Genomic DNA, 19,143 nt, shown 5'->3' with positions numbered 1-19,143 from the left:
AATGACATTTTAAATTAAATTGCAGAGCTGCATGGAAAGGTGTGCTCTCCTAATCTGGGCTGACTGCACAGATCCAGTGCTACTCAGATAGGCAGACTGTGAAAGATATCACCCCATACATCAATGCAGTCCACTTCTGTAAAAAAAAAATGATTTAAGTCTTTTAATTGCAGAAAAAAAACCCTCACAAGAAGTACTTGGGGATACTTGTGGAAATCCAAAAAACTAGTTTCTACATCGTAGGATGTGTGTAGGTTAGGACAAGGTTAGGACACGTGAAACACTCCTGTAAAGTAACGTATGGTCTAATGTGGGATTAAATCTACTTCACATTACCCCTGGTTTTGAATGATACAGTATACCCTGAGTCCACTCCCATATGTCCCCTATGTGCGCTCCCCAGTCCCCAGACTGATTTTTCATAATCCCACCAATTACCACCATGTAAACTGTTCAGTCGCTTTATATATTGATTTTAAATGTTTATGTAAATCAAAGTGCAAATCTAATTTTTGTTTATATGTTTGATGATAATAGTGCTGTTCCCTTAAAACCATATGGTCCTGAAGAAGCTACAAATTAAGCGAAACAAGTTCACCATTCAGAACGTTACAAAACGACTCGATTTATGAATAATTGTCATACCATCTGTCATTTACAGTATGTCCTGTATTCTTTGAGGGATACATTTGCAGGGATCTTTTTTTCTGCATTTCTTTGACTTTCTATAAATGCTTTTACAATACATTTTTTTAATATGTTTATAATAAAATGTTTTTTTTTATATATATATAAGTTTATGTTTCATGTTGTGCCTTTTAAATCCACCATTGACCGCACAAATAATTCTTCTGAGGCCGGGTTCGCATATGTGCTTGTTTATCTGCATCCAATTCGAATGACATGTGTGACCGACTCTCAATGAAGCTGGTTCACACAGGTTTGGGACGGCTGTGGTCCGCATTACAAAAGGATCCTGTGCATGTTTGGGTCCAGTTCAGGTGCAAATTCAGGCAAAAATTCTTACCTGATTTGCACCTGAACCGGTGAACAGGAACGCACCAGACCCCATGCTGGGAACCGCAGCCACACATATGTGAACCCGGCCTCTGGGTTTTTTTCTGCTGTTTATTGGATGTGGCACTTTTTTGAAAGCTAGGTTGCCATTTATACTCTAACTGCTCTGCTGCAGAAACATACAGTAAATGATGGTACTTGTAGTCCCTAAACACTTAGAGGAATCAAAGCTGCTCAATGCTAACCTAGACTCTTACCTCCTAAAATGTGTCTGCTGAAATTTTTTGCACCTGCTACAACGGTAAAAGTTATGTCCTTCTGTATAATATCATATTGTACACTAATATTGAAATACAGAACCTGGAAATAGCAAACATTAAGACTGAGAACTCCAAGGAAATCGGATGTTGTTTCTACAAGATTAACCGTGTTGATCTGGCATTTTCAAATGTTGGAACTATCTCAGTGATCAGAGAGACATAGGTCAGTATAGATGAAGACTTATGTGAAATAATCTAGTACTTGTAGAAGGTCAATTCAGGTTAACTCATCCTTAATCCTATCTGGCAGACCTTTTTAAATGGGCTCAGGGGGCAGACACATTCCACTGAGCACTGGAAGCTTGTTGAATCCAGTTCATTAAGCATTCTAGTGCCACACTGAGCACCTCTAATAATCATGATCCTATAGATGAAATGGTATTTTTTTTTTCGTTTTTTCTTTCTCACAATGAGGAGATACGGCAGTTTCTCTATACTTCCTTTTTTTCACATGCTATTTCACAGCAATGCCTTAAACTTTATAAGTTCCTCTCCTGTTTGCAAAGGGGGTCATTATATCATGACATGATTTCCCTGTTATTTATGTATTGCTCAATATAAACAGCTAAGATTCTCACCATATGTTTATTGGGTGCATCATAGCACTACGTTGTTACCACAAAAGCTTGCAAAAAGCTAAACATAAAACACTGAACAGAAACAGATGCATAGTTGTATTTTGACATAGAATTTTGAGTTTAAAAGACCTTTACAAAGTGTTATTCTTGTCCAATCAATGTAAAATGTACAACAGGCTTGATGGGGTTGATTTACTAGGGGTCCTTTCACACAGGCTTTTCCTGATCATGTCTGCCTGTCTGTTTTTCAGGTGGACCTAATCAGAAGCTTCATATAAGTCTATAGGCAGACAGATGTAAACAGATACAGTAAGGCTGCATTCACACCTGAGCGTTTTGTCGCCTGAAGCGCGACGCTCCAAAACGCTAGAGGGGAAAAAAGACATTATTCTCAATGGAGATGGTTCACATCTCCACTCCAAGACGCCAAACGCCTGAAGCGAATCGGGCAGTTTGGGCGTTTTTGAGCGTTTGTATTTCCCATAAAAAGTAATGGAAACGCTCGATTCAAGCGACTAGCGTGACAACGACGTTTGCTATGGGTGTTTTGTTGCTTTAATCAATAGAACATTTCACCCAGGCAGAAGATAAATAAAATCTACCAGCATAGCAACAAGTGATGAAAAGATGATCATTTATCCTATTGGCTAAAATAAAAAATGTCTAAGTACAAAAACGTCGGACGACGCTGTATGCAAACGCGCAAATATGCATGAATATGTGCGACAAAACGCCAGAAAAAAATGCCCGAAAAAACGACCAAACAAGCTACGCTCAGGTGTGAATGCAGCCTAAGTGTTTGTTAGCGTACACCTAACTCCAAATCTGTCCAGGTCCTTTTCAGTTTTTCCAGACCCAATCGTAAATGATTGGAAATCACCTGATGTAAATGGATGTAAGTCCATTTCCAATCAAGCATTCATAGCTCCAACATGGATCTAGAAAGGTTCACTGTCAAAATGCAGACAAATATGGGGTATATATAGATATTCTATTCAGCAGACAGTGTGTTCACAGATCCCCAGCTGAATGGGCAAATTCCATGCGAATGGACCCAAAAGGAGTATAAGCCTCTGTGACCTGTTACCTAGCTTAGTGAGTTAATTCAAGAATTGAGTATTCTTCACTTCAGTCACTAAGCTGAGTTAACACTCACTTTGCACACTGAACATTCCCTACTTCCTTAGTAATTTAACCCTGACCTGTATATCCAAGGTACATGAACATGATGGGGTTATTGGTTAAGGGGGTGGCCCACCCAAAACTGATATTGCAATTATAGATAAAGACTGGCCTGAAGCACCCCCTGGATTCTAATGTAAATTGAGGGCTGTGGAATGTGGTGATAAGATCTCACTGGCATAGATAAGTAAATCCCCAAGAGATATGAGGAAGAGCTGGGTGTCTTATCTATTCAATAACTATAGTAGACTTTGAGGAAATTACATACGGTAGCCAATAAAATATCCTCTGGAAACCTAACTACAGAAGACCTAAATGTGAAAAATATGCTCACCCGCTAGACTAGGTTATCAGCCACTATGTTGTGGTACGACGGGTATAGAAAAGGATCACCCCCCTTTAAAATAATCTGATTTTGTTGTTTTGCAGGCTGAAATGAAGACAGACACAGTTTTTGTATTATCAAGCTGTATGTTAAAACATTCAAAGAGAGAATCACTGAGTTGGAAAAAGTAACACCCACCTCCTAAAAATAACTTGTAAACTCAATCATATGTAGCCAACCACCTTCTCAATGACATGCAAAGCCATTTAACTTTCAACTGTGCTTCCGTCAGTATACAGCCTCCTCCAGTTGAACATCAAAGATCAGATATTAAAGCCGATCATACAACACTAGCCGACACTAGCATGTGGAAACATGGAATGTTTATTTGAACAAACTCACACAAAATATATACCACAGGAGGACACCAACCCCTCCTGATCATATTACCTTATCAACACAACTGTAACCAAGAACAGAATTAACTAGTGACTTAACCAAGCCAAGGTCACTCAATGCCCACTGTTAGAAGGCAACATGAGGTAATATAATATTTTGGGAGGTTCCACATATCTGTTTCCATTCCCAAAATCCTTAAGGCTGATGCTTGCAGTTTCATGGTTTTAAAAGGTACAGAGGAATGTGGCCCAAGCCTAATCTGCATAGCAAAAGGGCTTGTCTCCAGCCCACCTGAGGTGATACAAGCTTAAAAAAAAAAAAGAAGGAATACATTGGCAATATCTAATTGGACAGGAAAGGCGAGTGGGGGTGGTTATGGGTGAGAGGAATGAATGTTAAAGGGGTTGTAAAGGAAAAAATGTTTTCCCCTAAATAGCTTCCTTTACCTTAGTGCAGTCCTCCTTCACTTACCTCATCCTTCGATTTTGCTTTTAAATGCCCTTATTTCTTCTGAGAAATCCTCACTTCCTGTTATTCTGTCTGTAACTACACACCGTAATGCAAGGCTTTCTTCCTGGTGTGGAGAAAGCCTCTTGAGGGGGGACGGGGCGAGCAGGAGTGTCAGGACGCCCACTAACACACAGCTCCTTTCTCTATCTGCAAAGTAGAGAGTGTCCTGACTTGCCTGCTCGCCCCCACCCCCCCTCAAGAGACTTTCTCCACACCAGGGAGAAAGACTCGCATTACTGTGTGTAGTCACTTTCATTCATTTAGATATGCAATTTTTTTTTGCATCAAAGGTTGTTTAGGGTAACACATCTCTGTCCTATCTCCCAACTGTTCTCCAGCATTGTCACTGTCATGATCGCTACTGTGCCAAACAGACAGCGAGGCGTGGTCGCGCCCCAGTTGGCTCTGGGTGGAATTGAACCCAGGGCCTCTCCATTGCTGGTCCAGGTCTTTGCCTCTGAGCCACTGCTCAGTGATATTCTTCTTGCTGTCCGTCGGAGCCTGGTTCTGAACTCGTGCTACTTTGAACCAATCAGTGGCCTGAGCGGCCTATTTAAGCCAGCCCCTTCCTCCTTGCAAATTGCTGGTTCGTTGTCAGTGTTTGGAGTATTTGCTACTGGAAACCTTATCTGTGGATATCCTGTTTTACCTGACCTTTGGCTTGCTCTCTGGATTGCTGCTCTCCTCAACCCTGTGACCCCGGCTTGAACTTTGGACTATCTGACTTCTCAACCCCTTGACCTCGGCTTGTTCTCTGGATTATTCTTCAGCCTTGTCCCTGTTTGAGCACCTTCTGTTTGGACTATTTCCTGTGTGCTTCTGAACAGCCTCCAGTGAGCTTCGGCTATCCAGTTCCCGGTCCACCTTGGATTCCCTCCTGCCACTGGACCCGGTGCCTCTTGATGCGTCCTTCCCTCTGTCTCAAACTCCAGCGGGTGGATCGCATCGAGTCGCAAAGGTGAGCCGCCCTTGGCATCTCGGCCTCGGTAAGTAACGTTCCTGACATCATCCTGCATAACGTGCTCCTAGTAGAGACCACAAGTAGCTATTTAAACCCACACTACGCAGGCATAGCCCACTGTTGCTACCATTAAGAAATCCATTCTAAGAAATGCCTTGTACCCATAGCATGTGGGCAAGAAGAGGCTGTGGGAAACCAGCAGTACTGAAATGCAACAAAAACAACACAGTATGTAATTCAGTTAGGGGTTACATGTACTTTATATTTATATACTTGGGGATACCTTATATGGCAATACACAGTGGTGAATTGTACATGGTTATTGTGGTATTTTGGACATCCATTAGTCCCTAGGTCCCGGTGTTCTGTCGTTTTTTCCAACTTATCAAAATCTCCGGCAGTGTCTCGGCTGGGTTTGGCGCCTTTCTGTGCGGTGGAGGTTCGTGGTGTTGGGGAAATGGTTGGTAGCGGCGAGGCAGCAGCAGAAATTGAGAAGCTGTATGCAGCTGTTCCACAGATTCGCAATGTCTTCTATGTAATGGGGAAAATTGGAGAGGGTACGTTTAGTTCTGTGTATTTGGCTATTGCAAGATTAAGGTCGGGAGAGGATATGAAATTTGCTCTGAAACATTTAATCCCTACAAGTCACCCCACACGAATAGCGGCGGAACTGCAGTGTCTTACAGTAGCTGGCGGAGATGACAACGTCATGGGTGTAAAATACTGTTTTAGAAAAAATGATCATGTGGTTATAGTTATGCCTTATTTGGAGCATGAATGTTTTGTGGTACGCCCTGGTAGATTTCGGGTTGGCCCAAGGAACACCGGACACACAAATAGAACTTCTCAAAGTCCTTCACTCCAAAAAACAGGGGAGTTGTATACAAAGTAACACAATTTCAGGAAATATACCAGTACCTAGAGAAGTAGTTCTACCAACCTCAACAAAACAGTCTGTTAAAAGACATTGGTCACTTTCACAGAGTAATCCAGGAAACAGTGCAAAGGAGGGATTACTTGGCGGATCTACACAGAGGTCTGTGTTTGGAGAGAAGAATTTTAATGTTTACAGTACTGTCCCCCATGAAGTGACAGTTGCAAAAGTAAGAAACGCATGAAAATAAAATACACATGCACATATATACAAGATAACATGTACTGAAATAAATGATCAACTTAAAAAAAAAAAAAAAAAAAAAAAAAAGAATATTGTACACCAGAGCTTATGTTGTTAATGTTTATGGATACATTTTTTGACAATATGATGTAAAGTTGGAAATGTTTTCTTTCCTTTTTCTCTCTCTTTTTAAATATTATTAAAGCAAATATTTTTACAAACTGGTATTTTAAATAATTTCTTGAGCTACGTATAGGCCCCTGTGAGAAAACCTTTTTTCTTTTCTACATGTACTTTATATATAACACATGGTGCAACTCTAAGGCCCCATACACACGAGAGGATTTATCCGCAGATACGGTCCAGCGGACCGTATCCGCGGATAAATCCTCTCGAGGATTTCAGAAGATTTCTATGCGATGGCGTGTACACACCATCGCATTGAAATCCGCGCTGAAATCCTCTGCCGATGACGTGTCGCGCCGTCGCCGCTATTATGACGCGGCGACGGGCGCGACGCTGTCATATAAGGAATTCCACGCATGCGTCAAATCATTACGACGCGTGCGGGGAATCCCTTTGGACGGATGGATCCGGTGAGTCTGTACAGACGAGCGGATCCATCCGTTGGAATGGATTCCAGCAGATGGATTTGTTGAGCATGTCAGCAAATATCCATCTGCTGGAAATCCATCCCAGGGGAGATTTATCTGCGGATAAATATCCGACGGAGTGTACACACCATAGGATCTATCCGCAGAAACCCATTTGATGGGATTTATCTGCGGATAGATTCTATGGTGTGTATGGGGCCTCATATTCAACCCTAAAAATAAATGCAAATCAAATAGCCAATAAAAAATTATATTATATATAGTAATATATAGAACGTGACATCTATGTCACACATGTACATACATGTACTATCATACATGTACTTTAATCAGGAACCTTCTTATTTCTGTGGATAGTTCTACATCAGATTTATTTTTATTTTTTGTAAGCAAGTAGAAACTTTGGGGAGTATGAAGAAATTTCTGTGTTAGCTTGTGCTAGATTTTAGGGCTGCCCCACATGAAATAGCTGGAGTGTAGTCAGCAAATGTCTACTACTCGGTTGTGTTTGCTCATTTGGACATTCCCCAAAAAAATGCAATTTCACCAGCTGCATTATATATTTCTTCGAATGTTGTACTCTAAAGCCTCGTACACACGATAGGTTAACCAGAGGACAACGGTCTGATGGACCGTTTTCATCAGTCCAAACCGATCATGTGTAGGCCCATAGGTTATTTAACCTTAGGTTAAAAAAAAGCCAACTTGCTTTAAAATTAACCTATGGATTCCTAACCGATGGGAAAAAAACAATCGTTAGTAGGCACGTCTATCGGTTAAAAACCCGCGCATGCTCAGAATCAAGTCGACGCATGTTTGGAAGCATTGAACTTCGTTTTTTTCAGCACATTGTTGTGTTTTACGTCACCGCGTTCTGACACAATCGTTTTTTTAACTGATGGTGTGTACGGACGACGGACCATCAGTCAGCTTCATAGGTTAACCTAGGACAACGGTCCTTCAGACCGTTGTCCTCTGGTTAACCTATCGTGTGTACGAGGCCTAAGTAGAACTACCAAGCTGCTGCAAACTTTGCAGGCCATTGTTCCTATTTAATGCACATAGAAAATCAGTTTCTCCTTTTTTGTTTTAGTATTTTAAATAGTTCCTTATTATTTTTATATTGAAACTATAACATTTCATGTTATAGTTGCACAAAGCCGGAGGTGGAATTTTTTTGCTGATTATTGTATTCTACTTCTGTTCCATATGTTTATCTTTCATATCTCTCCCTACACAGACAGGACATAATGGCTGCTGTTTTTGTTGGGAACTTAATGCAGCCACTTGCTCCTTTTACCTTTAATTGATTAGGAAATGCTGCCAGCTAAGGGTCTGTTCACACCAGATGCATTAGGCTGAGCTAGGCCAATGCATAAACAAGGCAAAATTCCTGTTCTCTATCATCTCAGTTCATAACAACCCGCTGGAGTGGTATGCACCAAACAAAATAAGGGAAGCAGTAAAAAAATTCAGCCCAGGAAGGTTTACCCCCCTTCATGACCAGGCCCTCTTTTGCGATATTTTACTGTGTTACTTTAACTGACAATTGCACAGTCGTGCTGCGCTGTACCCATATAAAATTGATGCCTTTTTTTCACACAAATAGAGCTTACTTTTGATGGTATTTGATTACCTCTGCGGTTTTTATTTTTTGCGCTATAAAACAAAAAAGGCTGACAATTTTGAAAAAAGAAACAATATTTCTTACTTTCTGCTATAAATCACATTCAATAAAAAAATCCCAAATCTATATTGATTGGTTTGCGCAAAAGTTATAGCGTCTACAAACTATGAGATATATTTTTGGAATTATTTATATTTATTTATTTTATATCAGCGGCTTATGCCCCGTACACACCATCACTTTATGTGATGAAAAATAACGACATTTTCTGTGAAGTAAAAAATGACGTTTTTGAAACTTCAATTTTCAAAGACGAAGTTGCCTACACACCATCGTTTTTCTCACAATGCTATAGCAAAGCGAAATTACGTTCCACCACGTTTTTCCATTGAAGCTCACTTCATAAGTAGCTTCTAGGCATGCGCGGGTGAAAAAACGTCGTTTTAAACGACGTTTTTGCTACACACGGTCAATTTCCTGTTAAGTAAAAGTTGACGTTTTGAAAAACGACACATAAAATTGAAGCATGCTTCAATTTTTTTTGGTCGTTTTTTAGAAGACATAAAACGACGTTTTCCCCCACACACGGTCACTTAAAGTGACGTTTTTAAAAACGTAATTTTTTTTCATCACATAAAGTGATGGTGTGTACGCGACATTATAGCGGCACTGTGACATTGCGGCAGACAAATCGGACATTAACACTTCTGGACACTGGCAGGGAAGGGGTTGACATCAGGGACGATCACATGGTTAAATGTGTGCCCTGGGAGTGCTTTCTAACTATGTGGGGGGTGCTTTAACTGTGGAAAGGTAGAGATCCATGTTTCTGCTTATAAGAAACACAAGATCACTGCCTTTTCTTGTCACAGAACGGCGATCTGCCTTGTTTACATAGTCAGATCGTCGTTCTGTGTCACGAGCGATCACTGGGTGCATAGGGCCACAATACGCCGTCGTATCTCTGAGATACGATTGTCGTATCTATGCGGCTGATTCATAGAATCAGGTTACGCATAGATAGCCCTAAGATCCGACAGGTGTAACTGTGTTACACCGTCGGATCTTAGGCTGCAATTCTAGGCCGGCTGCTAGGTTCGATTCCATTGCGGTCGGCATAGAATATGCAAATGACTAGTTACGCCGATTCACGAACGTCCGCTTTGCCCGTCGATCTAAACTTACGCCGTTTCCGTAGAGATGCGTCGCGTAAAACTAAAGCTGCCCTTTAGGTGGTGTAACCAATGTTAAGTATGGCCGTCGTTCCCGCGTCGAAATTTTAAATTTCACGTCGTTTGCGTAAGTCGTCCGTGAATGGCGCTGGACGCCATTTACGTTAACGTCGAAACCAATGACGTCCTTGCGATGTCATTTAGCGCAATGCACGTCGGGTAATTTTACGGACGAAGCATGCGCAGTACGTTCGGCGCGGGAACGCGCCTAATTTAAATGGTGCCCGCCCCATTTGAATTAGGCGGGCTTGCGCCAAGCGGATTTACGCTACGCCGCAAGTGCTTTGTGAATCAGGCACTTACGCTGTAAACTTGCGGCGGTGTAACGTAAATGGGATACGTTACGCCGCCGCAGCGTAACAGATTTCTACGTGATTCTGCCCCATAGAGTCTGCCGGACCTGCTGATTGGCTCCAGCTGTGTCCAATCACAGCGAGAGCGTGCCCCAGACCCAGAAAAACAGAATGATGTACAGGTAAGTTATTCTGCCTGTAGGAGCCACATTACATGCACGTGAGGTGTGTACTGCCCATGTCCTCTGCAGTTTGCACCTAAAGCTACGTAGTGTTTACTGCCTGTGTCCTCTGCAGTGTGCACCTAAAGCTACGTGGTGTGTGTACTGCCTTTGCCCTCTGCAGGCCATTAGTATGTCTGGAAGGACAACAAGGAGAGGAAGAGAGTCACGAGCCGATAAAAGAGGGCAGGCAGGCTCTGCGTCTAGAGGCAACAGTGCTGGTCGTGGACACGGTGCATCCTCATCAGCATGTGGCCGTGGGACACGCTCGCCCTTGTTTTCGGCAGCTGGCCGTGTTGAGCCGCAACATGCCGAAGACTTGGTAGAGTGGATGACCAAGCCGTCCTCATCCTCCTCATCCTCTCTCACCCAGGCTCAGGGTACTTTGTCTGGCAAAGCAGCTGCCAAGGCGTCCTCTTCCCTCTGCTCAATGGCATCAGTCACTCCTTCCCTAGCCCCACCATGTCCTCCTGAGGAGTCCCCCAAACTGTTTGACCACAGTGTTGGGTACATGCTGCATGAGGATGCACAGCGTTTTGAAGGCTCCGATGATGGTAAACAGCTAGAGGAAGGCAGTAACGTGAGCCCAGAGAGAGGGGGTGCCCAAGAAGGACAGCAATCTGGCAGTCATGTTCCCCCAGCTGCAGCATACTGCCAGGTTTTCTACAGTGATGAGGAGGGAGGGGATGATGAGGTCACTGACTCTACGTGGGTGTCTGATAGGAGAGAGGAGGAGGAGGAGGCACAGGCACATCTCCAACGAGGCAGTATGCCCTCCAGGGACCAGCTTAAGGGCAGCACACCGACTGCATCACAACGCAGAGCTACGCATGTGCAGGGCACTGCTGTGTCTTAGCGTTATTCCAAAAGTTCTTTGGTGTGGGCCTTTTTTGAGACGAGTGCATCAGATCGCACCGCTGCTATTTTCAACATATGTCTCACGCGTATCTTGTGTGGCCAAAACATCACCCGCTTGGGCACCACATGCTTGACCAGACATATGTCGACCTGCCATGCAGTTCGTTGGAAAGCGTACCTCAAAGACCCACACCAAAGAACAAAGCGGACCTCCCCTTGCCCCTCATTAGCTGGGATCTCCAACCCTACTATACCCTCAGTCCTCTCTGAAGCCTGCACTGATAGGACTGAAGGTTTAGAATTAGGTGTGTCACAGCCTAGTACATGCGGGTAATCTACTATCGGTACACCGATGGCAGATTGTACCAGGCAAATTTCCCTGCCCCAGCTGCTGCAGCGCCAAAAGAAGTTCTCTCCCAGCCATCCACATGCCCAGCGGTTGAATGCTAGCTTAGCTAAATTGCTAGCACTTCAACTGTTGCCTTTTCAGTTGGTAGATTCTGCCCCCTTCTGTGAGTTTGTGGAATGTGCGGTACCTCAGTGGCAAGTTCCCAAATGCCACTTTTTCTCATGGAAGGCGATTTCGGCTCTCTACCGGCATGTGGAAGGCAATGTCCATGCCTCGCTGGACAGGGCGGTCAGTGGTAAGGTGCATATTACCACTGACTCATGGTCCAGCAGGCATGGACAGGGACATTGCCTATATTTCACGGCCCATTGGGTGACTCTGCTGGCAGCTGGGAAGGACGCAGGACAAGGTACAGTAGTGTTGGAGGTTGTTCCGCCACCACGCCTCCAAAATGCTACTACTGGTTGTGACACACCTCTCTCCTCCACCCCCTCCTCTTCTTCTTTCTTCATGGCCTCTTTCTGTGCTTTGCCCTCAGAAACAGTGGTGCTCCATAGGCATTCAAGGGGCTACGCAAGTACGCAGGCAAAAAGATGCCATGCAGTGCTTGAGCTGGTGTGCTTGGGGGACAGGAGCCACACTGGGGCAGAGGTTCTGTCAGCTCTGCAGGGGCAGGCTCAGAGGTGGTTGACACCACGCCAGCTTAAGCCAGGAATGATGGTTTGCGACAATGGCACCAGTGTTGTGGCAACACCAACACCTAAGGCCCAAACTTCTGCAGAGTATATTTGGCAGGCCCCTACTTTCAAACATCCAACTTACAGACGACTCCTATTTGCAAACAGAAGGAGACAACAGGAAGTGAGAGGAAATCTACCCCTAGGAAGGGAAATTCTCTCCTGTAAGAGTTAATATGGGAAAAAGGGTTTCTCCTCTCCACTGATGCTTTATCACCAATCCTTGTTTCACTAAAAACCCCAAATGAAAAAAAAAAAAACATTTGTCATTTTGACAGAAAGTGAGGTGAAATTTTCTGAACAGGTGCACAGACAGCAAAACAAATGTTACAGGGGTGATAACCCTTCCCTATGTTTTCCAAAAAGCTTAAAAATAGATTTTTTGGCTGGAGCTACACGTTAAAAATGTACCAGAAAAAGTCAAGTGTCAGTGACACACACAGCTGGATAAAGATCAATAATACAGCGTTGAGTACAGAGCAGTAAAACAAAAATAGAAATTTAATATATTTGAGTGCAGTAATTTACTCACGTGTTTACATTTTTTTTTTTACTGCTCTGTACTCAACGCTGTATTACTGATCTTTACTCTGCTGTGTGCAATGTCCCATAGACAACAATGCATCTCATTTCAGATAAGTAAAAAGCTCAGTGTTTTTTACTCCCATGTGCAACAAACATAACACAGGTATGTATTATGACTCAATGTATTTTTAAATTAACGTATAATTAAAGGCAAAACCTTTTTTTTTTTTGTTTTGGACAGAGTAGAGAGGGATTAGAACACCTGCCAGATTTGTATTGCTGTCTGTGCCCCTATTAGGGAAACTCATCCTCTCTATTTGTCCAGTTTACCATTATTATGGAAAGTAGGGTTGTCCAGATACCGATACCAGTATCGGTATCGGGACCGATACCGAGTATTTGCGGGAGTACTCGTACTCGGGCAAATACCCCCGATACCTAAATAGAATACTTTCGCCCCCCCCACCACGCCGCATCGCGCCGCTGCATCGAAAGCCGCCGCATGGGTTAAACGGCGTGCGGGAACATCACAGCTTTCATTTGAATAGTTGTAGTGTTCCCGCGCGTATAGACACTCCCCCTTGCTTGGGATTGGATGGGTGATCGTGATCTGTCCAATTCCGAGCAAGGGGGAGTGTCTATACGCGCGGGCTAAACAGCTATTCAAATGAATGCTGTGATTTTCTCCATGCGGCGGCGGCGGCTTTCGGCGGCAAAGGTATGGGGGAAATGGCTGGAGGGACATGGCTTCATATGTGAGGGACATGGCTGCATATGTGAGGGACATGGCTAGAGGGACATGGCTGCATATGTGAGGGACATGGCTAGAGGGACATGGCTGCATATGTGAGGGACATGGCTAGAGGGACATGGCTGCATATGTGAGGGACATGGCTAGAGGGACATGGCTGCATATGTGAGGGACATGGCTAGAGGGACATGGCTGCATATGTGAGGAACATGGCTAGAGGGACATGGCTGCATATGTGAGGGACATGGCTAGAGGGACATGGCTGCATATGTGAGGGACATGGCTAGAGGGACATGGCTGCATATGTGAGGGACATGCCTGCATATGTGAGGGACATGGCTGCATATGTGAGGGACATGGCTGCATTTGGGGACACATTTAAAAAAAGTATCGGTATTCGGTATCGGCGACTACTTGAAAAAAAGTATCGGTACTCGTACTCGGTCCTAAAAAAGTGGTATCGGGACAACCCTAATGGAAAGTGAAAGTAAAAGAAAATCCCACACTTTGGATTGCCCCCAGAAGAGTAATAGAGGGGAAATTTTCCTGAGTACAAATTTGTAAATTATGATGCCCGTATGCAGGGGGCCTTAAAGTGTATGCAAGCCCTAACAATTAACTTCTCTAACTTGCTCCTTTTTGGTCTGTTAAAGCGGGGGTTCACCCAAAATTTTTTTTTTAACATTACATTTGTTTACGTTTTTTTTAATTTTATCCCCGTACATACTGTATTTTCACCGCCGCTTCCGGGTATGTCTGCTGCGGGACTGGGCGTTCCTAATTGATTGACAGGCTTCCGACCGTCGCATACTGCGCGTCACGAGTTGCAGAAAGAAGCCGAACGTCGGTGCGCAGGCGCCGTATAGAGCCGACTCGCAGTCCGGCTTCTTTCGGCAACTCGTGACGCGCTGTATGCGACGTTTGGAAGCCTGTCAATCAATTAGGAACGCCCAGTCCCGCAGAAGACATACCCGGAAGCGGCGGTGAAAATACGGTATGTACAGGGATAAAATAAAATAAAAAAGCCGATTGTCATTCTGACAGCTTGGCTGAATGTAATGTTAAAAATGTTTTTTTGGGTGAACCCCCGCTTTAAATATACCATTACATTTTTTTGGATATATTTGTTCAATAAGTGTAAAAAATACCCTTTGATCTTGAAAAAATCTAGAGGTGCCCTGTGCACACTTCCTATGTTATTTCAAGGAGAGCATTAAGCCCTTGTAGCTGTGGTTGCCCATCTATTAGGGGCGCAGGGGCACCGCCCCCCTAATCCATGCACCCGGCCCCTGATCTACATGCAGGGCATCGAACACATACATTTCAATAGGGTGAGACTCTAATTGGCTTCAAAAAAGGGTGGGCTCGGGGAGCAGAGCACTGTGCCCTGAGCACACCCAGTTGTGTGACAATAACAAATTAATATTTGCTACTGTCTTCCTGATTCTCCTCCCAGCCAACCAGGAAGTGGCTCCAGAGACCCGATTGGTCGGGGAGTCTTAGGACTACCGGCCAATCGGGTCTCAGGAGCACCCACTTACTATTTGGCCACGAGGAGAAGCAACAGCCACGGCTCTTCCCTGGAGCAAGAAGCAGCATTGGCGTCCTAAAGTATGGCCCACGGAGGGGGGGGGGCACTGATCACTGATCTCCGTCTTCCTCGTGGGGGGCAGGTTTTTTTTGACGCCCCACCAAAAAATTAGGCACCAGCCGCCACTGCAGTTCTAATGCCTCGTACACACGATCATTTTTCGGCATGAAAAAAATTATGTTTTTCGGCATGTAGAAAAAACGAAGTTTTTCCAACTTCATCATTAAAACGACGTTGCACACGCACCATCGTTTAAAAAAAAATGCTCTAGCAAAGCGCGGTGACGTACAACACGTACGACGGCGCTATAAAGGGGAAGTTCCATGCGGATGACGCCACCCTTGGGGCTGCTTTAGCTGATTCCGTGTTAGTAAGACGATTCACGCTTTTCTGTCTGTTACAGCGTGATTAATGTGCTTACTCCATTATGAACCAGTTTTACCAGAACGAGCGCTCTCGTCTCATAACTTGCTTCTGAGCATGCGCAGGTTTTTCACGTCGTTTTAGCCCACACACGATCATTTTTTACAACCCGAAAAACTACATTGTTTGAAACGTCGTTAAAAAATGCAGCATGTTTGGAAAAAAATGTTGTCGTTTTTTAGAAGCCGAAAAATGATGTAAAGCCCACACACGATCATTTTAAATTACATTTTTTTAAAACAACATTTTTTTCATGCCGAAAAATGATCGTGTGTACGCGGCATAAGGCTTACAGACAAATAATCACTATCTTTTGGAGACTGGCAGATTTAGTAGTTTACCAAAAGAGAACAGGGCAAGGTTGACACCACGCAGTCCAAAACAACTCTGTGTGCTGTAATACAAAAAAGGTGTCCACTGCCCCCACCTATAACTGCCCATTGCAGCAAGCAGCATTGGAAGGCAACATATGATATAAACAAGGCCAAGGATAAATCCAAAGAAAAATTGGTCAGGTAACACACTGACACCTTTGCAGCCATTGTGCTATCTGCTGGGTGTCCTAGTGTGCCCCTGTAACTTTAAGAAGGGGTGGGCTCCCTTCAGTCCACCTGCCCTCCATCTATCCATCAGAATGCATGTGCTTCCATTATGAAGTCACTCTTGAGTTAATGATAGGGACTACAGATACCAGGGAGCCTTGGCGGGGCTCTGTAGCTAATGCATGTATTTGCAAATGTGTGCAGACTAAACCCCTGTTTTTTTTTTTTTATTTATTTTTTTTTGTATATTGCTATTTTAATATGGTACTAAAACTATTTAATCATGGGACTTTTGCTTCTTCTTTTTCTTCTTCTTCTTCTTCTTGAGATCAGTGATCTCACAGCGATTTTTTTTTGCTTTTTGGCTTTTTCCTTTCATGTACGGGATCTTCTTCCTCATTCCTTTCCACCAGCTTCGACCCATTCTCATAGTCACCATCATTCCGACTAGGTTTCTTCTTTTTGTGTTTTTTAGGCATAATGTTAGACAGGTTAATTTGGTTGTCCGCGGGCTGGTCTGTAAGTGAGCTTGGATTTTTCCTTGGATTTATACTTGGCCTTCTTTATATCCGTGTGCTTTAAGCCTAGAACATGGAATTAGAAGCTGAATGCATTTCTGACAGGCAGGTAATTACTTGCAGGGTCCTTAAAGCGGGGGTTCACCCAAAAACAAATGTTTTAATATTACATCTAGCAGAGCCAGCATAGTAATGGCATTTACTTTCGGCTGGGTTTTTTTTTTTCTCCGTACATACCTTTATATTCTGTTTTTGTCCAGGGCTTCCGGGTTCCGATGACTGCGGGACTGGGCGTTCCTATCCTTCCGTTCGATGATTGACGGCTTGTCAAACAGGTGACCTGTCGCACAACGCGCGTCACCAGATGTCGGGAAGTAGCCGAGCTGCGAGTCGGCACTATACGGCGCCTGCGCAGTCAGCTCTACACGGCGGGCGCAGGCGCCGTATAGTGCCGACTCGCAGCTCGGCTATTTCCAGAAATCTGGTGACGCGCGTTGTGCGACAGGTCACCTGTTTGACAAGCCGTCAATCATCGAACCGAAGGATAGGAACGCCCAGTCCCGCAGTCATCGGAACCCTGAGGCAGGGATAGGAACGCCCAGTCCTGGAGTCATCAGAACGCGGAAGCCCTGGACCAAATCAGAATATAAAGGTAAGTACGGAGAAAAAAAAAAAAAAAACCTGCCGAAAGTATATGCCCTTACTATGCTGGCTCTCATGTTAAAAATTTGTTTTTAGGGTGAACCTCAACTTTAAAGTAAGAAAAACATGTCAAAATGAGCGTGTACAGCAAACGATGTACCGCATATGATTTTTTTTTGTCCTGACCTACAGTGTTTTTTTTTTTCAGCTTTTAACTTCAAAATTGTAATGTTTGATTTCACTATAACTTTAAAATAGTCTAGGAGTGAACACATATGCCTGGCTGTGAATAGTTTATTTTTGTATTTTCTAAATAACTGGTCACAGGATAAATGTTTCACACATTCTGAAGTGTCAAATATTTTTACCATGTAAATGCATGTTCTTATCTGCCAGCTCTGAAGAGCAAGAACTGTGCTGGACAATTTACCTATTTTATTTCTTCTTTGCTTGCTTCCACAAAATTGTATCAGATGCAAATAATGTGCTCTCTACATATAGTGTAAAGCTGGGTAACACTCAGAAGAAAAATTCCATACGAGGAACGATTGTTCGATTTTTGTATGTACACAAGTTTCGACATCCATTTCAGACTTTCCAAATTAAAATTTCCGAAGGGACCAAATTCTAAATTTTTCTTGTACGTGAATAGAACTAATGATTTTCTTTTAATGTGTACTGTTTTCGTACAAGAAAAAAATCTGATCCGAATGATTGCGCATGATCAGAAACAATAAACAACAATTATCTATGCAACAAAGTATCTGCATCAAATAATAAAAAATCCTTTGCGTTCAGGAATTTTGGCATAATTAGTACCATCCTTGGGTATGATGTGTTATAAAACATGGAGGAAAACAGGACCATTGTTTTCCCGATTTTCTTATAGTGTGTACTCAGATTAAAATATATTTAAAATGAAAGTGAAATTTATTGTAGTTATTGAAAAGAAGGGAATTGACAATGATTTCCAAAAAGCTGCATGTATGATATCGCATTTTATCCAAAGTAAACAGGCCCTAGGGTGTTGACTATTGTGATAAGCCTGATCAGTGTTACAAAGCCAAAGCTACAGTATTGCATAAGAAGCTGTCATTGTACAATTGGGTGTGTGGAGGAAGAAACAGTCCTGTTCACAGATAACCCTCCAGTCATGCCACAAGTCACCTGTAACATAAAGAACGTTTTCATTGTGGATGACTAGCAGGAAATGTTAGCTAATAAGTTGTGTTAGTGAAGAAAATTCAATGACTATACCAAATAACAATGACATATTTGTATAAGCACATTAACAAGATAGGGTGGAATGGAGTTAAAATATGTATACGTAAACCTAAATATACCCTGGTGATTTTGGCCTGATAACATGCACACAAGTTGACACAAATGGGTTTGCTTGTAATTTGTGTGTGTGTATAAAAGGTCAATGAGTTTCTGGACTCCTGACAGACCCTTGCATCTTTTATCCAGTACTGCACTGACGTTTCTGGATTCTGAGTCATGGGGAAAGCAAAAGAATTGCCAAAGGATCTGCGGGAAAAGGTAGTTGAACTGTATAAAACAGGAAAGGGATATAAAAAGATATTCAAGGAATCGAGAATGCCAATCAGCAGTGTTCAAACTCTAATCAAGAAGTGGAAAATTAGGGGTTCTATTGAAACCAAACCATGGTCCGGTAGACCAACTAAAATTTCCGCCACAACTGCCAGGACAGTTGTTCAGGATGCAAAGAAAAACCCACAAATAACTTCAGGTGAAATACAGGACTCTCTGAAAACATGTGGTGTGGCTGTTTCAAGATGCACAATAAG

The sequence above is a fragment of the Rana temporaria genome, chromosome 5 (genome assembly GCF_905171775.1).
Source record: "Rana temporaria chromosome 5, aRanTem1.1, whole genome shotgun sequence".
NCBI classification, from domain to species: Eukaryota; Metazoa; Chordata; class Amphibia; order Anura; family Ranidae; genus Rana; species Rana temporaria.
This window is presented reverse-complemented; position numbering follows the sequence as displayed.